At 42.2% G+C, this 27,020-nt stretch overlaps 1 protein-coding gene across 1 annotated transcript in view; it reads right to left on the bottom strand.

Annotated features, from left to right (window-relative positions):
• SLC25A18 (solute carrier family 25 member 18) overlaps positions 1 to 27,020 on the bottom strand; it is a 90,669-nt gene that overhangs the window by 59,080 nt on the left and 4,569 nt on the right. The window contains exon 2 of the mRNA XM_030214687.1: positions 605 to 645. The gene's annotated coding sequence lies outside the window, so the exon portion shown is untranslated. The remainder of the gene's footprint in view (positions 1 to 604; positions 646 to 27,020) is intronic.

Genomic DNA, 27,020 nt, shown 5'->3' on the forward strand with positions numbered 1-27,020 from the left:
CACGTAGGCAAGCCTACTGCGTAGGGAGATCATCAGAAGGGCTGGCTGAATTAAGCTGTCCACTGCAGTATTAACTTACCTTGAGCTACCCATGAAAAGACATGATCTATATCCAAAGCAATTACACGTGAAAAGGAGAAAACTTAATCTGAATGAGGAGTGGATGGACAGATCATGAACATATGCTCAGCTGCAAGGAGGAAAAAGAGGTGTTGCCACATATTCTTGGTCAAGAATAAAGGGCACTTTGGCCACTTCTTGTCAGTGAAGTACAAGTGGAAAAAAAGTGAGACTGAAGGGAAGGGAGTGGGGATAGTAGGGAAACAGTTGTACACGTTTGATGTTTGTAACTTATCTTATTGTATGAGCTGTTTGTTCTTTTTTGTGTTTCAATAAAATAGATTTATACTAAAAGTGAAGTTGAAGGGAAATGTTGAGAGGAAAGGGAACGTGAGAAGATAAGAGACCTGATCCCTCAGGCTGCCACCTTCTAGTGGATTTCCTTGGATACAGGATGGGTCGAATAGGTAAGTTTCCTACCCAGTTTAAAAGTCCACCCGCCTCCCCTGGAAGGTGGATAGGAAAGCAACAGAAAATGACCTACCTGAATGTGTCCTTGTCCATCCCTAAAGGCTGAGATGGCCTCTGTGGAAAAGAGATGGAAAATATGTTAGGGAGATGCTCTGACAGGATGCACCGCTGACCTGTGAGTCAGTTGCGTTAAACAATTTTACCCAGGTCAGATGGTTTACAAGACCCAACACTTCACTGCAATCAGAGTAGTTTTTTCAACCAATGATATACAACATAAAATCATTGTATATACTGAATGCATACCCCATTTTCAAGAGAGCATTAGAATTTTCATTTATATACCAGTATTACAATAACAATTTTTTCATGCACATGGCTGCTATATTAAAAAAAAAAAAGTCCACAGTTGATTTTTAAAACACCAATTCAGCATGCCTCTCCGATTCAAGAGTCTGCTTCACTATGAACAAATGTTTCCTGAGCAGATCTGAGTTTTCTTGTACAGTGCCATCATATACCTTAAAATAAAACAAATGGGTAATAGAAGATGTCTTTCTCAGCTCAGCTTCTCCTCCTCAAAACGACAGGGTTGGGGATGCAGCCAGTGGGAAAGTGTGGGGGTAGTAGTTACAAACTGCTGAAACTCCACAGTTGCTTCCAAATAAAGGCTCAGGGGATCAAAGGTCCAATAGAGGGGCCCCATTCCCAAAAACTAACCCCCCTCTACTGCTTCACCACCCCACAAACTGCCCCCTCCCCTGAAACTGCCAAAAAAAACCTTCCCCTAAAATCGCCCTCTTACAACTGCCTTACCAAAAAATCGAGATATTTTATTTTCTTTTTAATTTCTACTGGGAAGCCTACTGAGTAACTGTTGCAGCTTTCTTAATGGTTGCTATGTGTACTGCCGAACTATATCTGTTGCCATGGGCAGGGCCAGATTAAGGGCACCAGGAAAGCAGGCCACTTATATAGGGTCCAAAAGTTTAGGGAGGCCCTCTCAGATGTATTCATGACTCAGGAGCATAAGACTGACAACTGTGTAGCATTTTTCTGGATTCAACAGATTTTTTTCCATTAATGTCCAGAAGTCAGAAGGACATTTTAGAGTTTACAACCTCTCTCTGCTGATCTCCAACCCCCCTGCCCCACCCCCATGTAAGTGAACCTGCCTGCTTCCAGTGCAACTAGCAGTAGAAACCGTGGATAGGGTCTAGCCAATGAGATAGCATTGCAGGTGGCAATAGTGGAATGCAGCTCTAGTTCACAGAAAATGTGGATAGGATCCAGCCAATGGGAAGGCTGTGGGGGCGGAACATTGAAAGGATTCTCTAGACACAGGAAAGGAAGGTGTGTGCTGGGGAAAATTCTTCAGCTGTACAGGTGAAGTTTCTGCATATAGTGGGGGGGGGGGGGGGGAGGGAGGGGAGGAGGAAGAGAAATTTGAAAGCCTTCCTTCTCCAAAAAAAAATAAAAATTCCCAAATGTATCTTTACAGAGAAACCAGTTCTAACTGCTGCAGCATGCAAACAATGAACTAGTGATGTAGCCACAGGGGGAGCCTGGGTCTTCCAACTTTGGGCTCACTCCCCCCCCCAAACTGCAGTACCCTGAATGACTGGCAGGGATGCTCAAGCCCTGCCAGATGAAGAACTCTGTGGCCCGAACTTCCCCGGGTATGAAGAAGTCGGTGGTGTGCTTTCCAGCCACGGACACTGGCACTCCTTGCGGATAATGAAAACTGAAACTACAAGCCATGGAATTTTTATAGTGGCTGACTGTCACATTTGGAGTAACAACTGATGTAATAAATCCAGAGGCTAATTCCAAAGGAGCTTATTATCTCAAATTTATAGATTTAAATTCCTGTTAAAATTTTATATCAAAAGTATTTATTTGGAGCACTCTCTACTGTGTAAGATCATTACTGCGTTTCTTGCAAATCACAGTACAAAAAAAAAAAAAGAAAAGAATACAAAAAGTAGCCCCCCCCCCCCCCCCCAGACTACCTTACAGTCCTTGGTGGTCAAGTGATGTAGATAGGGCAAGATGCTCCAGATGTGGCAGTCATTTTGAGAGCTCAGCCGGAATGGGCAGGAGTAACTGGGGATTGCTCCTGCCCAACTACACCCCTTGACCACCAGGGATTATAAGATAGGCCTAGGGGAACTAAGGGTTGGGGGCATGGGGGGGTCAGGAAGGAAGAAGGGAGGAAGGAGGGACGCAAATGGGACAAAAGCAGAAATGCTTAGCTTCCACTGAAAACTATGTTCATTTTTTCAGCTGAAACCAAAACATGGCCAAAAATTAAAATAACCTTTTGGCAAAAACCGAAACCAGAAAGAAAAAAAAAAAAAGGATTTTAGGCCAGAACAAAAACAAAGCCGAAATTCGGTCGGCTTCTAGCTGTTATGTTCAAATTAATACATATGTTCAGTGCCATTATACATATAATCAATGGCCTTGTGGTGACTGCGCCACTATTATCCTGCTGTTCAGTAGGAAATATACAGCTTTCTCATACAGTGGCTATAATCTTTAGTTGCCATCTTCATTCCACCCCCTCCACTACTGGAGACCAGTCTGTTTGAATTAAAGTTGGTGGCATACCATTTAAAAGCATTAGCAGTTTCAAATTTGGTTGCTAATCCCAGAAGCAGGCAGAACGCTGAAACACTATTGTGATCTGGTGGGCATCAGGTGTGAGAGAAGTTGCTAGCGCTCCAGTTAAGTGACTACTTATTTTGTCATAAAGACTTTTAAAGTTTTTCATATTTTTGATTGTTGCAATTTTTTATTTTTAGTTACATTTGTACCCCACGCTTTCCCACTCATGGCAGGCTCAATGCGGCTTACATATACAGGTACTTATTTGTACCTGGGGCAATGGAGGATTAAGTGACTTGCCCAGAGTCACAAGGAGCTGCCTGTGCCTAAAGTGGGACTTGAACTCAGTTCCCCAGGACCAGAGTCCACCACCCTAACCACTAGGCCACTCCTCCACTCCAGTTCTTGTTTGTTTTTTGATATGTAAATGATGAGGTGGGAGTGACAAATGATTTGAATTATAATAACATCGACTTGGAACAGCTGTGCACTGTATGATGACCTATGACCTATTTTGAACCTATATGATGCCCTTCCTCTCTATATACATTTTTTAGTGGTATTCATAAAAGTAATATTTCGATATATTATTCAAACATATTGTATTAAGATTTTTTTGAATGCTTTTTGTTTGTTACCTTTATACCCCTGTCCCTTTTTTGTCTGAGACGTTTAAATAAAGCATTGTTGAAAGACAAGGCCTGTTTGACACACAGTAAGCTCATTTCTGAGAAGCTCCGAGAGAAGAGGACATTTCTCTGGTAAGTGAACACTATTTTGCTTTGTGCTTTGGGAACTTAAAGATTGTAGGTTAGTGATAGGCAAAATAAAAATATAAAAAGCAAATTTTATCAACTAATCTCCTTAGTCTTTTCCACTTAGTTTTAAAAACTTTGTACCACAGCATTAACAGATAGAATCTAGCAGGCTTCAGGATCTAGTTTAGTATTAAGGGGGAATAAAAAAAAGAGAGAGAGAGAGAGAGGGAAAAGCAAGCGGGACCTAGTTTAGTATTAAGGGGGGAAAAAAAGAGAGAGAGAGAGAGAGAAAAGCAAGCATTATTAACTAGTTGCCATAGTGTACAAACCCTTTTCCCATAGTTTTAAACTGAAATTTTCTCTAGAAATAGGCATTTTCCCCCTAGTTTTAAACTGAAACCTTTTCTAGAGGTAGAAACTAAACAGCCAAAATCTCTTGTTCTAAAAGGCAGTTATTTTCTGTACCTTGGCTGCTGGAGAGGTAGCACATCCAGCGACCTCAATTGAGTGTTAATTAAGGCGTGGAGAAGTAGAATACTTGCATAGGTAAACTTTATAAAGAGGAAAGGTCCCATTGAACTTTCTTTCTGAGAAGTTCTGAGAGAAGAGGACATTCTCTGGCAGTTATTTTCTGTACCTTGCTGGAGAGGTAGCGTATCCAGCTACCTCAATTAAGTGTTAATTAAGCTGTGGGGAAGTAGAATACTTGCATAGGTTGCTGAGTGAGCTTCAAAGAGCCTGTTAAAAAAGGCCCCTTAGATTCAAAACTATAATAAAGAGGGAAAGGTCCCACTGAACTTTGTTTCTGAGAAGCTCCGAGAGAAGAGGACATTTCTCTGGTAAGTGAACACTATTTTGATTTGTGCTTTGGGAACTTAAAGATTGGGTTTAAAGGAGAAAGGGAAAATTAGGTTCTTACCGTGATAATTTTCTTTCCTTTAGTCATAGCAGATGCAAGCCATTACAGATGGGTTGTGTCCATCAACCAGCAGAGGGAGATAGAGAGCACACTTTTTTCAGTGCCTCATACCAGCTTGCTCCACTGCCTCTCTTCAGTATTTGAAGCTCCAAAGCAGTATGGCAAACCGCAATGGGAATAACATGAGCTTTCCTCACAGCAAACGATGGCCCTACAACAAAGGGCATTAACTCAAAATGGAGGGAATGAAACATCCTCCAGAGGGCATAAACTCATCCTCCACTGAGACATAACTGGAGGGAATAAACTCATCCTCCCGGAGGGAATAAACTCATCCTCCAAACATGAAACTGGAGGGAATTAAGTCATCCTCCTTTAATTGAACAAGAATCCTGAAGACTGTTTTCCGACTTTCTCCCAAGGATGGAATCTCCAGGAAACACGAACAGAACCTGAAATAGATTTACAGTAGATAGATAGCATCAGACAGGGAGGGATCATGGCTGCATCTGCTATGACCTAAAGGAAAGAAAATTATCATGGTAAGAACCTAATTTTCCCTTCCTTGTCATCAAGCAGATGCAGCCATACAGATGGGATGTATCAAGCAATCCCTAGATAGGATGGGAACAAGCCACACCACGCGCCAGCACTTGCGCTCCAAAATGTGCGTCCCTCCTGGCAGCCACATCCAGCCTGTAATGTCAGGCAAAAGAGAGCTTAGAAGCCCATGTTGCTGCACTACAAATCTCTTGAAGAGAGAGTGCTCCAGTTTCAGCCCAAGAAGAGGAAATTCTTCTAGTGGAATGCGCCTTAAAGGCATCAGGCGGAGGCCAGCCGGCAAGCAAATAAGCTGAAAAGATAGATTCTTTAAGCCAGCGGGCAATAGTGGCTTTAGACGCTGGAGACCCTCTGTGAGGACCTGATAGCAAAACAAGCAGATGATCAGAGGTCCTGAAAGAGTTAGTAACTCGCAGATACTGCAGCAGAGTCCTGCGCACGTCCAACAGGTGCAATTGCCCAAAAGATTCTGGAAACTCCTCCTCGACAAAGGAGGGCAAGAAAATAGGTTGGTTTAGGTGAAACGCTGAAACCACCTTAGGCAAAGAAGGAAGGCACGGTCTGAACCGTGACCCCGGACTCTGAAACTGCAGAAAAGGATCTCTACAGGACAGCACCTGGAGCTCTGACACCCGTCTCGCTGAAGTAATGGCCACTAACAAGACGGCCTTCAGTGTCAAATCTTTCTCTGAAGCACGCCGAAGCGGTTCAAAGGAGCACCCTGAAGAGCCTTCAGCACTAGCCCCAGGTTCCAAGCTGGACAAGGTGCACGCACGGGAGGACGGAGCCGAAGCACCCCCTCTAAGAAACCGTGCACATCCGGATAAGCAGCTAAAGACACGCCTTCAACCTTGCCATGCAGGGAGGCCAACGCTGCCACTTGCACCCGCAAGGAATTATAGGCCAAGCCTTTTTGTACACCATCCTGCAAAAAGTCCAGAATCGGCGAGACAGGAGCCCGCAGGGGTGTGATTCTCTCTGGAAGCACACCAGACTTCAAACTGGCGCCAAATCCTGGCATAAGCCATGGAAGTGAAACGCTTGCGGGCTTGCAGGGAGAGTGGTAATTACTTTATGGAATAGCCTCTGCCTCTCAATTGCGCCCTCTCAATCGCCAGGCCATAAGACCAAATCGGCTGGCGTCCTCCATGGTCACCGGACCCTGTGACAACAGGTTGGGAACCAGAGGTAATTGAAGGGGATCCTCTACGAGCATCTGTCGGAGGTCCGCATACCAAGGCCTCCTGGGCCAATCCGGGGCGACGAGAACCACTTCTCCTGGATGCAGCCGAATCCGCAGGAGCACTCGCCCTATCAAGGGCCACGGAGGGAACACATACAGTAGGCCCGGAGGCCAGGGTTGAGCCAAGGCATCCAAACCCGCCGTGCGAGGATCTCTCCGTCTGCTGAAGAAGCACGGGACTTTGGCACTGGTGCTTGTCGCCATTAGATCCATCACGAGCTTGCCCCACTTGGCACATATCTGCAGGAACACTTCGTCTGCAAGTTCCTACTCCGCTGGATCGATCTGATGCCTGCTTAGATAATCGGCTTGCACGTTGCTCTGACCTGCAATGTGAGCTGCCGACAGAAACTGTAGATGCAGCTCGGCCCAGTGGCAAATTTGTTCGGCCTGCGTGGCTAGAGCTCTGCACTGAGTGCCGCCTTGTCGATTTATGTAGGCCACTGCTGTCGTGTTGTCCAACATCACTCTGACAGCCCAATCCTTCCAGGGTCACTTGAAAGGCCAGAAGCGCCTGAAACACCGCTTTCAACTCTAGGCGGTTGATGGACCACTCCGACTCCTCGGGTGTCCATAGACCCTGGGCATGCTTCCCCTTGCAATGTGCGCCCCAGCCTTTCAGACTGGCATCTGTCACCACTAGGCACCAATCGGGGAGCACCAGCGCATTCCTCACCACAGCATGCTGTCTGAGAGCCAGCACTCCATGCTGAGTCGGGCCGCAGGGAGCCAAGAGAGTCTGCATTGGTAATCCTGAGATACTGGAGACCATCTTTGGAGTAGAGCATACTGTAGAGGTCTCAGGTGCGCTCTCACCCAGGGCACCAGTTTCATGGTGGCCGTCATCGATCCAAGCAGCTGGACAATGTCCCAAGCTCGCGGGCGGGGCATCCTCAGGCGCAGACGGACCATGATTCTGAAGCTTGCACCGCCTTTGCTCGGGTAGGTACACATACCCCGAGGCTGTGTCGAACCTGGCCCCCAAATATTCTAGAGACTGCGAGGGGGTCAGGTGACTTTTGGCCAAATTGACGACCCAGCCCAGAGATTGAAGTACTGAGACCACTCTGGCTACATGCTGACTCTCTGCAGCAGAGTTTGCTCGAATGAGCCAGTCGTCCAGGTATGGGTGAACCTGAATACCCTCTCACCTTAGAAAGGCAGCTACTACCACCATAACCTTCGAAAAGGTGCGGGGAGCTGTGGCGAGGTCAAAAGGCAAGGCCCAGAACTGGAAATGCTTTCTCATTCACCGCAAACCTCAGAAACTTCTGGTGCGGGGGCCAAATTGGATGTGCAAGTAAGCTTCTTTCAGGTCCAGAGACGTGAGAAAGTCTCCTGGCTGTACCGCCGCAATGACGGAGTGCAGGGTTTCCATGTGAAAATGCCGCACTCTCAGGGACTTGTTTAATTGTTTTAAGTCCAGAATAGGGTGAAAAGACCCTCCTTTTCGCGGCACCACAAAGTAGATGGAGTAGCGGCCGCAGCCGTGTTCGGCGGGAGGTACCGAGGACACGGCCCCTATCTGAATCAGACCTTGTAAAGTCTCCTCTACCGCAGCAGAACCGCATCAGGACTCCACAAACACGTCTCTTACAGGGGTGTCGAATTCTATTCTGTAACCGTCTCTGATCAGGTCCAAGACCCACTGATCTGAGGAAATGTTGGCCCACTCCTCGGCAAAGAGGAAAGATGTCCTCCGATGACAGGACTCGATGAGAGGGCCGGCGCACCATCATTGAGAGGGTCGCCCCTGAACTCCAGGCCTTGAGCCAGTGGCTGTGGAACGTTTGTCTGAGCGAAAGAGTTCCTCTGCTGAAAATAGACACGAGAAGTGAACCAGCAGAACGCCCCGGGCGATACCCTTCGAGCTTCACAGGAAGCGAGGTCTGTAAGAGGAGTGGACCGCCGCACCCTTAGAGGAAGGCCGAGGCCTATCTTCTGGCAAGCGCTGGGTTTAGCCTCACCCAGGCCCCTCACATTTTCTCCAACTCCTCACCAAACAGGAGAAGGCCTTGAAAGGGCAACTTCACCAACCTTTGCTTAGAGGGCCATGTCCGCCGCCCAATGCCGTAGCCAAAGAGACGCGAGCCGCCACTGCTTACTGCCATGTGTTTAGCCAAAGCTCTGACAATATCATAAAGGGGCGTCAGCAAGAAAGGACAAGGCCGACTCCATCCGCGGAGCCACATCTGAAAAGGGCTTCGCTCCATCACCCGGGCTGTTCCACTGCCTGTTGCAACCAAGCCATGCAGGCTCTAGCAGCATAACAACTGCATGCAGAGCTCCCGAATAGTGAGACCTGCAATTTCAAATGACCATTTAAGTGCTGATTCTAGTCTACGGTCTTGAATATCCTTCAGGGCAACACCTCCTTCAATAGGGAGAGTAGTTCTCTTTGTCACAGCTGTGACTAGGGCATCCACTTTAGGCATAGCAAAGCGAGCCATATGCTCCTCACTCAGAGGGTATAATTGCCCCATAGCCCTGGAAACTTTCAAAGGTCCCTCGGGGTCAGCCCATTGGAGGCCGAAATAAGCTCTTGGATGGAGTCATGCAAAGGAAAGGCTCGAGCAGGCTTTTTGGTACTAGCCATCCTAGGATTCACAGAGGAGGCTGTGCCACTGGCAGGGTCCTCAATAGAGAGATAAAATATATAGTGACTCTAGGAAGCGAAGCTTCAAATGAAGTGCTTAGAAGTGGAGAAAAACCCTCAGAAACCTGGGACAAACTGTCGCAGGTTTAGAGCGAGGTTACTGATAGCAGAAGTACACACGCTCAGATTCTATCATTGGGTATAAAAACTCCACTGATTGCTTATTAGAATTTTTCAAGATTTTTTCAAACATTTGCTCTATCTAGAGATGTGATTCTTAATTGCTGAACTATTAAACTTCCAGCATTACTTCACTTAATAGTGAAATAAAGCACTCTTATCTTTGTGTTCGATGGGGGCCACCTCCGTTTCACCCCAACATCAAGGCTTCATCAGGAACAGAGCGCTAGATCATGATGCTGAAAATCTACAAAAATAATCAAATTTGAAAAATTAAACTTAAGCAGAAAAGAATCAAAAAATGCAAAAAACGCACACCGACACAGTCACACTTGGATCCGCTTACAGCTAAACGGAGCACCATACACTTCAAATGGCATCTCAGCGTCATCAATGAATCATCTGATAATTATAGAGTCCTAAATTAACTTGTAATCATGATTTACTGATAAGCTAATAGAAAACACGCCAGTCAATAGAACTGTTAAGGCCATTAGGTTCCAATGAATCTAAATCAAAGATCCACCAAGCCTCTCGTCTCTGCAATCTTAACTTCGATCACCGCCTCTATTTGATGCATCAATTCTATCAATTACATAGCATTGAAGATCTTCAAATTTGTGATTTTTCTCAATGCAATGGCTCTACCATGGGCTCTTTTACAGCTTGTCTACGAATATTTTGGTCAATGTTCCAATATTCTGACTTTTAAACACTCTAGTGGTCATTCCACATAAGATTTCTCACAGGGACAGCTGATTACATAAATGACGTAATCTGACAAGCAGTTGGTAAAATGACGCAAAGCATGATATTTTTTCGTCTTTGGATTAAATATCTTTTTGACTTGCTTGGTAATTGGAACAAATTTGACAGAGGCCATATTTAAAAGATGACCATACAATTGTTTGACATTTTGTTTTCTCCACAATTCTAAGGTCTGCCGGACTAATCAGCTCTTCATATTGTTGCACCTTGCATATGCAAGCGTAAATTAACGTTCTTAAAAGCAGGAATCGATTGTATGATTTCCCATCTATTCCTAATTAGTCTAGCTAGATGTGGACTAGCCTCATTATATTGCATAACCATAGTAAACATCTCTTCATTGTCCTTATCTTTGGTGGTGGTGGACAAAAGCAACTCTCTACTGTTAAATTTGGCTCTGCGGTAGGCTTTTTAAAGTATTGTTCTAGAATAGCCTCTGTCAGCCAAATCATCCATTAAATTCTTTGCTTGTTGTTTAAAGGTGGAAAAATCCGTGCAGATACGTCTCAGTCTTAACATTTGAGATAAAGAAAGGCTGTTCTTCAGTTGTGCTGGATGGCAACTGCAATTATGAAGGAATGTATTTCTATCTGTGCTCTTCTTGTAGACCTTTGTGATGAAACGATCTTGAACCAGTCTCACTTCTACATCTAAATAATGAATCAATTCTGTAGAATGTTGCTCTGTGAATTGAATATCACTATTGCAACTGTTGAGCCACGTCATAAAGTTATTTAGCTCTAGAAGAGAGCCTCCCATAACATGAAGACATCATCGATATAAACGCCACCATGTGATGATGACTTCAGAAAAAGGAGATTGATCAATCCATTCTTTCTCAAATTCTGACATATAAAGATTTGCGATGGAGGGAGCAAATGTAGCCCCCATCGCAACTCTATTTTAATTATGTTTTTATTTTTCAAAGTAATGTCATTCCACCCTCCATTAGTGGTAGAGCTAAGCTGTTCTGTGTTAAATTCAGTAGAGAAGGTAAGCAGATCCTTAACTCATTCCTTAGAAAAACTGACACCGGAGTTCCAAGGATTCTGTGACATACTGCTATTTTCTTAACTCGAAAAGACAACAAAGGTTGCAGTATCGACTAGAGTCTAAAGGCTCTTAATGTGATACAAAATATACAGTGACTCTAGGAAGCGAAGCTTCAAATAAAGTGCTTAGAAGTGGGAGAAAAAACCCTCAGAAACCTGGAACAAACTGTCGCAGGTTTAGAGCGAGGTTACTGATAGCAGAAGTATCACATTACGAGCCTTTAGACTCTAGTCGATACTGCAACCTTTGTTGTCTCCTCAATAGAGAGAGCCTGCAGGGCATCAGAAATAAGCGCTGGCAGCTCATCACGGTGGAAAATCCTCACCGCGGAGGGATCGTCCAGCTCCTGAGTCACTTCTGCACCAGACTCTGGCTCCTCAGACCATGAAGGATTCTCCGAATCCTCGCAGCCCGACCACGGGGGGGGGGGGGGGGGGGGGGGGGGGGGAAATGGAGGTGCAGCACTCTCTGAAGGGGAATGAGCCCTTCTGCGCTTCATATTCTGCCAATTATCAGGGAATAACGCCTCAGAGGGCATACCCAGGCTAGAATCCACAGGGGGGGCATTAGAAGAGGCCCGTGCCGGGCTTTGTGGGAGAGCTCGTTTAAGCATGTATGCTTTATGCATTAATAAGACAAAATCAGGGGAGAAAAACTCACCCTGGGCACCCAGATCTCTGCCGGGGCTAGTAGCTCCCATATCAGCCTCACTCCGAGGCCTCCCCCTGGGCTCAGGACTCTCCGTCTCAGCGGAGGTCGCGCCATGTGGTAAATTCAAAATGGTGCCCGCTGCCAGTTCAGTGCGCGAAGAATCGTCGCTCGCCATGCTCGGGCCAGCTCTAACGTCTGTACAGCACGATTTACAGAGCCCCGCTGCTGATCTGCGCTTGCCACACTTGGAACAGCGCTTTACTGTCTCCGCAGCCATCGCCGAAAACGGCGGTAAAATTCAAAATGGCGGTTCGCGCCAAATCGCCCCGATCGCGGGCCCACCCCGGAGGAGTCAGAAAACACTCTTACCTCACTGGACCTAGTATCCAGCCCCACAGAAAAAGGCAAGGAAAAACCTCTGTTCCTTTTTTTTTTTTTTTAACGCTGTGAGGAAAGCAGAGGTAAATAGAACTCCGGAGGCTCAGGTGAGTGGGAAAGGCAGGGAAAGGGCGAACCTATGTGCCTGCATCCACTGTTAGTGGGGAAGGACAGGGAAAGCTAAGCAATGTGTCCACATCCATGGAGGTATGGGTAAGGCAGGGAAAGGGTGAACCTATGTGCCTTTAAAGTGAAGCTGCTATAGCCTCCAACACCCCTGCTAACAACTGGCAAAAGCACAGGAGCAACCTCCAGGCAGATTTTAGATGGAGCTCGAAGAAGCTGCAGCCACTCTGCTAGGGGAGATAGAGAATACTGAAGAGAGGCAGTGGAGCAAGCTGGTATGAGGCACTGAAAAAAGTGTGCTCTCTATCTCCCTCTGCTGGTTGATGGACACAACCCATCTGTAATGGCTGCATCTGCTTGATGACAAGGAATTGTAGGTTAGTGATAGGCAAAATAAAATGTGAATAAAAGCAAATTTTATCAACTAATCTCCATAGTCTTTTCCACTTAGTTTTAAAAACTTTGTACCACAGCATTAACAGATAGAATATAGTACATAAGTATTGCCATACTGGGAAAGACCAAAGGCCCATCAAGCCCAGCATCCTGTTTCCAACAGTGGCCAATCCAGATCACAAATACCTGGCAAGATCCAAAAAAGTACAAAACTTTTATACTGCTTATCCCAGAAATAGTGGATTTTCCCCAAGTCCATTTAATAATGGTCTATGGGACTTTTCCTTTAGGAAGCCGTCCCAACCTTTTTAAAACTCTGCTAAGCTAACCGCCTTTACCACATTCTCTGGCAATGAATTCCAGAGTTTAATTACACGTTGAGTGAGAAAAACGTTCTCCGATTCGTTTTAAATTTACTACATTGTAGCTTCATCGCATGCCCCCTAGTCCTAGTATTTTTGGAAAGCGTGAACAGATGCTTTATATCTACCCGTTCAACTCCACTCATTATTTTATAGACCTCTATCATATCTCCTCTCAGCCGTCTTTTCTCCAAGCTGAACAGCCTAGCTGCTTTAGCCTTTCCTCATAGGGAAGTCGTCCCATCCCCTTTATCAGGCACTGCAGGATCTAGTTTAGACAGAGAGGTACATAGAGGAGACCTACAGGGCTGTTGTAGAGAAGTCCCACCTCCAGTCTGGTAGCCCCTGTGCTACCCTAGAGGAGGGAGGTTTCCTAGAAGGAGAGCATCACCCTGGTGAAGTAGGAAGTACTCCTGTAGCCAGGACCTGCCCACCAGGGGAAGTACTATCCTCTCGCACTGAGGATATGTCTCCAAGTGCTGCCCGGTAGGGAAGGGTTAGGACAGCTGTTGTAGTTGGTGATTTGATGATTAGGCATATAGATAGCTGGGTGGCTGGTGGATGTGAGGATCGCCTGGTGACTTGCCTATGCGGTGCGAAGGTGGCGGACCTCACGCATCACCTAGATAGGATTTTAGATAGTGCTGGGGAGGAGTCGGCTGTCTTGGTACATGTGGGTACAAATGACATAGGAAAATATGGGAGAGAGGTTCTGGAATCCAAATTTAGGCTCTTAGGTAGAAAGCTCAAATCCAGATCCTCTAGGGTAGCATTTTCTGAAATGCTACCCGTTCCACACGCAGGGCCCAAGAGATAGGCAAAGGTCCGGAGTCTCAATGTGTGGATGAGACAATGGTGCAGGGAGGAGGGTTTTAGATTTGTTAGGAACTGGGCAACATTCTGGGGAAGGGGGCGCCTACTCCAAAAGGATGGGCTCCACCTTAACCACGGTGGGACCAGGCTGCTGGCATAGGCATTTAAAAAGGAGATAGAGCAGCTTTTAAACTAGAAATGGGGGGAAGGCCGACAGTCGCTCAAAAGCGCATGGTTCGGGACAAGGTATCTTTCAAATATATCACCAAAACAGGGAAGGTAGGGTATCCTGATAGTGAGGTTGCAAAAGAGACCATAGTAGATCAGGTGTCCTTAAATAAAAATAAAAATCAGACAAAAGATTGCAAATTAATACTTGCAAGTACTAAGCATGATGTAAACAGGAACAACAAACAGTTTGAAATGTCTATATGCGAATGCCAGGAGCCTAAGAAATAAGATGGAAGAGTTAGAATATATTGCACTAAATGAAAAATTAGATATAATAGGCATCTCTGAGACCTGGTGGAAGGAGGATAACCAGTGGGACACTGTCATACCGGGGTACAAATTATATCGTAGTGATAGGGTGGATCGAATTGGTGGAGGGGTAGCATTGTATATTAACGAGAGCCTTGAATCAAATAGATTGAAAATTCTGCAGGAAATAAAAAACTTCTTGGAATCACTGTGGATTGAAATTCCATGTGTAAAGGGGAAAAGGATAGTGATAGGAGTGTACTATCGTCCGCCTGGCCAGGATGAACAGACGGATGCAGAAATGTTAAAGGAAATTAGGGACGCAAACAAACTGAGCAACACAATAATAATGGGTAATTTCAATTACCCCGATATTGACTGGATAAATGTAACATCGGGGCACGTTAGGGAGGTAAAATTCATGATGAAATCAAGGACAGCTTTATGGAGCAGCTGGTACAGGAGCTGACGAAAGAAGGAAAAATTCTAGACCTAGACCCTAGTGGAGCGCATGATCTGGTGCGGGAGGTAATGGTGCTGGGGCTGCTTGATAACAGTGACGATAATATGATCGGATTTGATATTAGCTTTGAATTTAAGTATACATTGGAAATCAAATACGTTAGCATTTAACTTTAAAAAAGGAGACTATGATAAAATGAGAAGAACGGTGAAAAAAAAAAACTTAGAGGAGCGGCTGCGAGGGTCAAAAATTTACATCAGGCGTGGATGCTGTTCAAAAACAGCATCCTGGAAGCCTAAGCCAAATATATTCTGCGTATTAATGACAGCCGGCGTGGTTAAAAAGTGAGGTGAAGGAAGCTATTAGAGCTAAAAGAAAATCCTTCAGAAAATGGAAGAAGGAACCGACTGAAAATAATAAGAAACAGCATAAGGAATGTGGAGTAGAGGAGTGGCCTAGTGGTGGACTTTGTTCCTGGGGAATTGGGTTCGATTCCCACTGCAGGCACAGGCAGCTCCTTGTGACTCTGGGCAAGTCATTTAACCCTCCATTGCCCCAGGTACAAATAAGTACCTGTATATAATATGTAAGCTGCACTGAGCCTGCTATCAGTGGGAAAGCGCGGGGTACAAATGTAAATAAAAATAAAAAAGTCAAATACAAAGCACTGATAAGGAAGGCTAAGAGGGACTTAAAAAAAAAAAAAAGATTGCGTTGGAGGCAAAAACACATAGTAAACTTTTTTTAGGTATATTAAAAGCAGGAAGCTGGCAAAACAATCGGTTGGACCGCTAGATGACCGAGGAGTAAAAGGGGCTATCAGGGAAGACAAAGCATAAGCATAACTCGATACCATGATTCAATGATGAAATGAAAAAGCTAAAAACACAATCGAGGAAACTCGAACGAGCATGGAGAAAAACAAAAGACGAACACACACTCAACACATGGAAACAATCACAAAGAAAATACAAATACGCAATAAGACAGACCAAAAGATCATACTATAAAACTAAAATAGGGACAGATTACAAAGATACGAAGAAATTATACCAACTCATGAACAAACTCCTAGACACCAACTCGGTCACTACATCGAATACAAACATCCCATCGGCAGACAAACTTGCAAACCTACACAACACGCTACCTCAGGACAACACTGACATCGAAATCTTCCTTAATGAGTTGGACCCAACCACTGGAGAATACCTGGCTGACCGAACCTGGTTAAAATTCGCCCTCCTTACCGTCGATGCAGTTGCACAGGCGATCAGCAGGTTCTCCAACACTCACTGTAAACTAGATACCTGTCCCAACTACCTAATGAAATCCACCCCTAACCGCTTCATAGCGGACCTCACATCCCACCTAAACTAAATGCTTCAGCAAGGTCTCTTCCCTAAGGAAAATGGCAATATCCTACTCACTTCAATACCAAAAGACACCAAGAAAAAAACAAATGAAATCACTAACAACCGTCCAGTAGCATCCATTCTGTTGTCAGTCAAACTGATGGAAAGCATGTAGCCAAACAACTTACAGATTATATAAACACATTCTCAATATTACACGAATCACAGTCAGGTTTTCGCCCCCTCCACAGCACAGAAACAGTACTACTCACTCTCCTAGCCAAATTCAAGCAGGTTATAGCAATAGGCAAAAAAAAAATCCTCCTCCTCCAATTCGACATGTCTAGTGCATTCGACATGGTAAACCATAATATATTAATAAGATTACTAGATAAGTTCAGGATTGGTGGAAACATACTTAGCTGGATCAAGGGTTTCAATGGAGAAGGGTAGTTAGTGGGGTTCCCCAGGGGTATATGCTGGGACCGCTGCTTTTTAACATATTTATAAATGACCTAGAGATGGGACTAACTAGTAAGGTAATGACACAAAGTTATTCAAAGTCGTTAAATCGCAGGAGGATTGTGAAAAATTGCAAGAGGACCTTACGAGACTGGGAGACTGGGCGTCTAAATGGCAGATGACGTTTAATGTGAGCAAGTGCAAAGTGATGCATGTGGGAAAGAGGAAACCGAATTATAGCTACATCATGCAAGGTTCCAGGTTAGGAGTCATGGACCAAGAAAGGTGTCATCGTCGATGATATGTTGAAACCTTCTGCTCAGTGTGCTGCTGCGGCTAAGAAAGCAAATAGAATGTTAGGTATTATTAGGAAAGGAATGGAAAAGAAAAATGAGGATGTTATAATGCTTTTGTATCGCTCCATGGTGCGACCGCACTTCAAATATTGTGTTCAATTCTGGTTGCCGCATCTCAAAAAAGATATAGTGGAATTAGAAAAGGTGCAGAGAAGGGCGACGAAAATGATAAAGGGGATGGGACGACATCCCTATGAGGAAAGGCTAAAGTGGCTAGGGCTCTTCAGCTTGGAGTAAAGGCGGCTGAGGGGAGATATGATAGAGGTCTATAAAATAATGAGTGGAGTTGAACGGGTAGATGTGAAGCGTCTGTTTACGCTTTCCAAAAATACTAGGACTAGAGGGCATGCGATGAAGATACAATATAGTAAATTTAAAATGAATCGGAGAAATTATTTTTTACTCAATGTGTTATTAAACTCTGGAATTTGTTGCCAGAGAATGTGGTAAAGGCGGTTAGCTTAGCGGAGTTTAAAAAAGGTTTGGACGGCTTCCTAAAGGAAAAGTCCATAGACCATTATTAAATGGACTTATGAAAATCCACTATTTCTGGGATAAGCAGTATAAAATGTTTTGTACTTTTTTGGGATCTTGCCAGGTATTTGTGACCTGGATTGGCCACTGTTGGAAACAGGATGCTGGGCTTGATGGACCTTTGGTCTTTCCCAGTATGGCAATACTTATGTACTTATGTACATTATATTGTCACAAAATTTTAACACTCCTGTTTGCTAAGCCATGCTAGAGGCTGGTAGTGCGACACAATCCCTTCACTTTGAATGGACTATGTCGGCATTGCCACGTGGCTTAGTAAACAGGGGGGTAAATTATTCAAAATATCCATATATGCAGCATCATTCAAAATGTTTATTCTTTCAAATAGCATACTCCAAACATAAATTTGCTTGGTTAATGTGCAGTTATTTCCAGGGTCAAAATTTCAAAGAAGAATAAGATTCCCAGTGCTCTTTTAATCAAATGGAAACCTAGTTTCTGAGCTTGGTTACAAAATAACTATCTATAATCAGAATTAGATACACCGTATCAACTAGAGTATATCTTGTGGGAAGCAAGGACACTCAAACATCTGTCATAATTTTTAGAAAATAACATTATTATTTTAGAAAATAATCAAATAGAATACAAGTACAGTAAATACTTGCACAGAAAATAGTAGATGAAGAAAACAAGTTAAAAAACCAAAACAAGAAAAATCTAAAAAAAATCTTCATTTCACCAGTATATAAAGTTATTTGGTCCACAAACTTGGGGGAAAACTTCAACATCATTCAAAGCAATTTAAAACCTAAACAAACAAACAAAAAAATAGAAAGAAAACTGCTGCAATTTATTTAAATGGCTATATCTCCTCCCCATGCTACAAGGCGGGAAGGAGGAAGAAGAGGGGAAGAAGAAACAAGAACAGATGCTTGCCCACCAAAACAGAAGTATGGTGTTGAGGTAAAAAAAAAAAAAAACCCACACACACACATTTGACCCCCCTCCCCCCAGCCATTACGCAACACATTTGCAAAGAAAATTCAACCAACATTTGGCCTCAATTGTCTCATCAAAAGATATTGCTTCCTCTTTTTTTTTGCATTATCTAACCACCTCAGGAAAGGCCCATATCTTTTTGTCCATAAACTTCTCATTCAAAAAAACACAGAAAAATGTAGGCAGATAAAGACCATATGGCCTATCCAGTCTGCCCATCCATGCCACCCAAGAATCGACCCTAATGGCACACCACTGTAACATCCTTTTCCTCAGAATGAGCTCCATTTACCACTACCCTCTGTCATCTTCCACTCAACCAGTTCCTAACCCAGTCAGTCACTTTAGGGCTCATATCAAGGGCACTCAGTTTTTTAATTAGTCATCTAAGCGGAACGTGTCAAAGGCTTTGCTAAAATCTAAATACACCACATCTAGCGATCTTGGTCTAGTTTCTATCTAGGTCCAATACAAAGTCTACTTTCAAGGGCCCTTTTACTAAGCCACATAGGTGTCTACACAAACCCAATGCGCATCAAATTGGAGTACAGAGCTGCATGGGAACGGGGTTTGCGGGAATCCCGCGGAACCCGTGGGATTCCCGCAGGGACGGAAGCAGTTCTGCGGGGTTCCCGCGGGGACGGAAGCAGTTCCTCTGGGGTTCCCGCGGGGATGGAAGCAGTTCTGCGGGCTTCCCGTGGTAAGTGTAAGCTACACCTGCACCAGCCTCTCATCTACCGAGTACCAAGTTCTTTGAGTGCTGTCTCCTCCTCCTCCTCTTCCTCCTTGCTTTAACAGCACAAATGAGGAAAATTTTCCATTAAGGAGGTGGTAGAGACATAAATGATGATGGAATTCAAAAAGGCATGGGATGAACACAGAGGATCTCTAATTAGAAAATGGAAGTTATAAAAAACCTAACCTTAAATGGCTGCATGTGTGTGGATGTGTGAAGTAATGCTTAGATGGCGATTCTAGCTGTGATTAACTAGGGCCAATACCGGGCAGACTTGTATGGTTTGTGTCTAATATATGAAAGTCTGGTTTAGGATGGGCTGGAAAGGGCTTAGACAACAACTTCAGTGACTGGAACATAAGGACAGTTCTGGACAGATTTTTACGATCTGTGTCCCACAAATGAGAAGACGAATAGACTGGAGTGGGCTTCAACGACAACTCCAGCAGTTGGAACATAAGGATAGGGCCAGATAGACTTCTATGGTCTATGTTCCAGAAACACAAAAGAAAGACCATAATCAAGTATATAATATCACACTCATTGATTTAATCATGAATTGATAATGAGTGTGACTATTGGGCAGGCTGGATGGACCATTCAGGTCTTTATTTGCTGTCACTTACTATGTTACAATTAATCCTCTTTGCTCCCGGGCTGATGAGCAGACCTCAGCTCTGACACAGGCATGAGCATCAGATGTCACCTGACCTACTGGCGCGTGCATGTGGTGAACTCTCAGCACACAATGCCAGTAAATCAGAGACAAATCTTACATGTGCACACCAGAGTGTTCCAAGTTTCAGCTTCCATTTCTTCCTTGCCTACAGTGCTGTGGCTCAAATCCAGAGAGAGTGAGGGAGCTGACTGGAATTTTCTTTTATGTACCATTAAATTCTTACGTCCTTAATAATTAATGACCTATTCTTCTGTTATCCAAATTATCAACAAATTTTTATTAAATACAATATCCCATTAAATTTAACACACACCTAAACATATTTATATTAACACCTGTGACACTCTATAAGCCATTTTTCACAAACATAAAACGTCATCAAAGTCACATGACTTATCTGTCTTCATCGCTGACGACGAAATGTTCCATATAGTTCATGAAAAAATATCCTTAAATAGTTCGTTGGTAACCACAATCACAGGCAAAGTGAAGTCTATAGTGTAATATCATCCACAGAGTAGGTCAATAGTCTCAACAAATGAGTGACTCCACTCTAACCGAATTCTTCAATCGGATTTTCTTCACAAAGATGTCCAAATTTAAACAAAAGCATCCATAGATCTCAACACAGGCCGTGTTTCATTCAAAACTTCATCAGGAGATCCTATTAGACAAACATAAAACAACACTCAACATACCAAAAATCATACACTCTATTACAAAAGATGTTTATTATAAAATCTTACCAGCGACATTTAGAACACTGAGTTCAAAACCGGAAATCCTTTCTGAGAATTCACGTCATCATAATAGATTGAACGATCTAACTTTACTCAAACCTCCACTCTTATACAGACATCAACAAAGCCCAATCAACCTCTTTATTCAAGCCATATGGGTGCACAGTCCTCCAATTAAAAATAAATCGCTGCTCTCTACGAATCAATTCACATTCCACATTACCATAACCCCCCTGCATGTTATTAATGATCACAAACCTCAAATCATCAACTGAATGATTGTATTGTAACCAATGGCTAACCAATGGTGTCTCCACTTTCTGCAATCGAATATTGCTTAAATGTTGAGCAATACGTAATTTAATTTTCCTTGTGGTTTCTCCTATGTACCAAAATTGACAGGGACAACATATAGCATACACTACATTTTGTGTATTGCAGTCTGTATTAGATCGCAACATAAAATATCTATTTAAAGATTGTACCCAAATACGATTAGTGCATAAAGCATATCTGCAATACACACAGGCATTACAGCAAGTATGTCCCCCTCCTTCCTGATATTTAACATATTGATCAAATTTCTTTTTTGACAGAATTTCACCTAAATTCCTCTCACGATTGCAAGCGAATCTTGGTTTAATCTGTAAATTATGATGAAGAGATAATACCGACCAATGTTTAAGAATAATATCTTGTATGTCTCGTGTTTGCTTATAAAACGGAAGAATACAATTGACTTGCGAACCCTGAATGTTAGCAGAGGATACCTCGTGGTTTAACCAACATCTCTGAGCATATTTAGCTCGCTTATGAGCTGATTTAATAGCGTACTGTGGATAACCACGCTTCTGAAATCTTTTCGCCATCGAAATAGCCTGTTGATTAAATTCCACCGGACTAGAGCATAAACGCTTAATCCTAAGAAACTGTCCAATAGGGATACTTTCCTTCAATTTCCTAGGATGATGGCTGTTAAAATGCAGGATGGCATTTCTATCTGTAGCTTTCCTAAACACGCCTGTAGTAAATTGACCATTAGACAGTTCTATATTTATATCCAAAAATTGTACCTTGGATCCCATAGATTGTATTATTAAACGGATGTTCGAATCACATCCATTCAAATATTCCACAAAAGCATGTAGCTCAGTCTCGGATCCAGACCAGATAATAAATATGTCGTCAATGTATCTTTTCCAAGTGATCAAATGACCCCTACTATGCATAGATGTATAAACATATAAAGATTCAAACAACGCCATATATAAACAAGCTACCACAGGCGCAACCGTAGCTCCCATGGCAACTCCTTTCACTTGTAGAAAGAATTGATCCTTAAAACGGAAATAGTTTTTCTCTATAACAAACGACGCCATATGTAACAATAACTGGATCCTAGACTGAGATAAATCTTGTTGTTCCAAAGCACTTTTTATTATCTGTATACACGCCCTCTGTGGAATACTCGTATAAAGGGACGTTACATCCAATGTCAGCATAATACACGGTTGATCACATGGAATTTGTATCTCATTCAAAAAATCTAACATCTCTCCAGAATCTTTAATGTACGATTGTATACGTACCATGTGTGGATGTAAATAGTATTCTAGGAACTGGGATAGTGGTTCAAAAAGAGACCCTACACAAGAGACAATCGGTCTCCCTGGTGGATTTTGAAACGACTTGTGAATTTTCGGTAGAAAATAAATGTTAGGAACATTAAATTTTCTACGTAATAAGTATTTAAATTCTTTCACAGAAATAATCTCACGGGCCCTAGCTGTTTCCAACATTACTTTAACCTGTTATGATGACGTGAATTCTCAGAAAGGATTTCCGGTTTTGAACTCAGTGTTCTAAATGTCGCTGGTAAGATTTTATAATAAACATCTTTTGTAATAGAGTGTATGATTTTTGGTATGTTGAGTGTTGTTTTATGTTTGTCTAATAGGATCTCCTGATGAAGTTTTGAATGAAACACGGCCTGTGTTGAGATCTATGGATGCTTTTGTTTAAATTTGGACATCTTTGTGAAGAAAATCCGATTGAAGAATTCGGTTAGAGTGGAGTCACTCATTTGTTGAGACTATTGACCTACTCTGTGGATGATATTACACTATAGACTTCACTTTGCCTGTGATTGTGGTTACCAACGAACTATTTAAGGATATTTTTTCATGAACTATATGGAACATTTCGTCGTCAGCGATGAAGACAGATAAGTCATGTGACTTTGATGACGTTTTATGTTTGTGAAAAATGGCTTATAGAGTGTCACAGGTGTTAATATAAATATGTTTAGGTGTGTGTTAAATTTAATGGGATATTGTATTTAATAAAAATTTGTTGATAATTTTGATAACAGAAGAATAGGTCATTAATTATTAAGGATATTAGCTGAATTTGACCGATAATTAAGATAATTTACCCAGGTTAGTAGTATAACATTGTTAAAGTTGGGGTAACGATGGCGGCAATTGGCTGGGATACAAAAACGGGACTCTCAACTGATAGAATAAAAGATTTAATGATGGGGGGCAGGTTATTTGTAAACCAACCGATGGAAGTGGATTGGTCTGACATTTTGAAACTGCATAAATATATAGTTCGTACGGAATTACATGCCTTTACATTGGTAGAATACTGTCATGTGCAGAGGGTACCTCGTGGTCTCCGATTAATCAAGGAACCTCGTTTCCTTGATGATTCAGATTATGTGTTGAAATGGAATGAGTTAATTTCACGCTGCTCTCTAGATTTAATGCTGCTTACAGTTGATAAATTGCATAAACAAGTTTGTGATTCAAAAGTCGATTTGGATAAGAAATTAGAAGAAATGAAAGGATTACTTTCTTCAGAGGTTTTTGAGAAGCAATATAGAGAACACCTATCAGCTGTAGATAAGTATACAATGGAGATTAGACAACAAAAAATTAAGAAATATAAACGAGATGAGGGGGATTACACGAAAGGCTATGTATACCCCTGGATGGATCATTCACGAAAATCACGTAGAAATAGGAAAAATAAAAAGGTAACATTTCTAAATACATCGAGTGATTCATCCGGAGAGGAAACAATTAAGATAAGCCAGGAGTTGGAAATCCCCTCTAATGATAGTCGATCAGTTAATCGGATAGATAGTAGTGCGGTGTTACCTGCAGCCCCTTTAGTGACTCGAAGTCGGAGAGGACGGAAGAACTGAGCTTAGTAGTAAACATTTCCTCTAAGAATTTAACAGAGGCCCAATTATCGGTTTTATCTATGGGTTTATCGTTTGTCCCCACTGCTCTTTATGATGCATTTTCAGTGAGATTACATCTACATAAATTCTTTCGAAAATTGAAACTTCGTGCGTTTTTTGATAACAAATCTGAGAATGAAGTAGTTGAAATAGCGCAGATTAAGGATACTGAAGTGTCATTTTTTGATAAATATAAATCTCCATCTTCATGGTTGCCCCCTGGAGCGACTGATTCTGCGGTAGATACTTTTCAAAAATTAGTGATGAGAGATGTTGAGGCTCTGGAAAAAAACTTTACTCCTGTTTTTTATAATTTGACCAAATTGCAGAAATCAGCGATGCAAGAGTTAAAACAGGATGAGTCTATTGTTATAACTCGCGCAGATAAGGGGGGCGCGGTTGTAGTACAGGACAGTAGTCAATATACACGAGAAGCTTTATCTCAATTATTAGATGGAACTTCTTATGAAGTATTAGCATCTGATCCTTCGGAGGAATTTGCTCAACAGGTTAAAGTAATGTTGGAAACAGCTAGGGCCCGTGAGATTATTTCTGTGAAAGAATTTAAATACTTATTACGTAGAAAATTTAATGTTCCTAACATTTATTTTCTACCGAAAATTCACAAGTCGTTTCAAAATCCACCAGGGAGACCGATTGTCTCTTGTGTAGGGTCTCTTTTTGAACCACTATCCCAGTTCCTAGAATACTATTTACATCCACACATGGTACGTATACAATCGTACATTAAAGATTCTGGAGAGATGTTAGATTTTTTGAATGAGATACAAATTCCATGTGATCAACCGTGTATTATGCTGACATTGGATGTAACGTCCCTTTATACGAGTATTCCACAGAGGGCGTGTATACAGATAATAAAAAGTGCTTTGGAACAACAAGATTTATCTCAGTCTAGGATCCAGTTATTGTTACATATGGCGTCGTTTGTTATAGAGAAAAACTATTTCCGTTTTAAGGATCAATTCTTTCTACAAGTGAAAGGAGTTGCCATGGGAGCTACGGTTGCGCCTGTGGTAGCTTGTTTATATATGGCGTTGTTTGAATCTTTATATGTTTATACATCTATGCATAGTAGGGGTCATTTGATCACTTGGAAAAGATACATTGACGACATATTTATTATCTGGTCTGGATCCGAGACTGAGCTACATGCTTTTGTGGAATATTTGAATGGATGTGATTCGAACATCCGTTTAATAATACAATCTATGGGATCCAAGGTACAATTTTTGGATATAAATATAGAACTGTCTAATGGTCAATTTACTACAGGCGTGTTTAGGAAAGCTACAGATAGAAATGCCATCCTGCATTTTAACAGCCATCATCCTAGGAAATTGAAGGAAAGTATCCCTATTGGACAGTTTCTTAGGATTAAGCGTTTATGCTCTAGTCCGGTGGAATTTAATCAACAGGCTATTTCGATGGCGAAAAGATTTCAGAAGCGTGGTTATCCACAGTACGCTATTAAATCAGCTCATAAGCGAGCTAAATATGCTCAGAGATGTTGGTTAAACCACGAGGTATCCTCTGCTAACATTCAGGGTTCGCAAGTCAATTGTATTCTTCCGTTTTATAAGCAAACACGAGACATACAAGATATTATTCTTAAACATTGGTCGGTATTATCTCTTCATCATAATTTACAGATTAAACCAAGATTCGCTTGCAATCGTGAGAGGAATTTAGGTGAAATTCTGTCAAAAAAGAAATTTGATCAATATGTTAAATATCAGGAAGGAGGGGGACATACTTGCTGTAATGCCTGTGTGTATTGCAGATATGCTTTATGCACTAATCGTATTTGGGTACAATCTTTAAATAGATATTTTATGTTGCGATCTAATACAGACTGCAATACACAAAATGTAGTGTATGCTATATGTTGTCCCTGTCAATTTTGGTACATAGGAGAAACCACAAGGAAAATTAAATTACGTATTGCTCAACATTTAAGCAATATTCGATTGCAGAAAGTGGAGACACCATTGGTTAGCCATTGGTTACAATACAATCATTCAGTTGATGATTTGAGGTTTGTGATCATTAATAACATGCAGGGGGGTTATGGTAATGTGGAATGTGAATTGATTCGTAGAGAGCAGCGATTTATTTTTAATTGGAGGACTGTGCACCCATATGGCTTGAATAAAGAGGTTGATTGGGCTTTGTTGATGTCTGTATAAGAGTGGAGGTTTGAGTAAAGTTAGATCGTTCAATCTATTATGATGACGTGAATTCTCAGAAAGGATTTCCGGTTTTGAACTCAGTGTTCTAAATGTCGCTGGTAAGATTTTATAATAAACATCTTTTGTAATAGAGTGTATGATTTTTGGTATGTTGAGTGTTGTTTTATGTTTGTCTAATAGGATCTCCTGATGAAGTTTTGAATGAAACACGGCCTGTGTTGAGATCTATGGATGCTTTTGTTTAAATTTGGACATCTTTGTGAAGAAAATCCGATTGAAGAATTCGGTTAGAGTGGAGTCACTCATTTGTTGAGACTATTGACCTACTCTGTGGATGATATTACACTATAGACTTCACTTTGCCTGTGATTGTGGTTACCAACGAACTATTTAAGGATATTTTTTCATGAACTATATGGAACATTTCGTCGTCAGCGATGAAGACAGATAAGTCATGTGACTTTGATGACGTTTTATGTTTGTGAAAAATGGCTTATAGAGTGTCACAGGTGTTAATATAAATATGTTTAGGTGTGTGTTAAATTTAATGGGATATTGTATTTAATAAAAATTTGTTGATAATTTGGATAACAGAAGAATAGGTCATTAATTATTAAGGATATTAGCTGAATTTGACCGATAATTAAGATAATTTACCCAGGTTAGTATTAAATTCTTACGGGGACGGGTGGGGATGGGTTAAATTCTTGTGGGGATGGGTTACATTTTTGCGGGGATGGATGGGGATGGGTAAGATTCCAGTAGGGACGGGTAAGATTCCAGTCCCCGTGCAACTCTCTAAATTGGAGTTACCACCCGGTTACTGTATAGTCCTTGCTGTAAT

This window comes from Microcaecilia unicolor, chromosome 9 (assembly GCF_901765095.1).
Source record: "Microcaecilia unicolor chromosome 9, aMicUni1.1, whole genome shotgun sequence".
In the NCBI taxonomy this organism is placed as follows: Eukaryota; Metazoa; Chordata; class Amphibia; order Gymnophiona; family Siphonopidae; genus Microcaecilia; species Microcaecilia unicolor.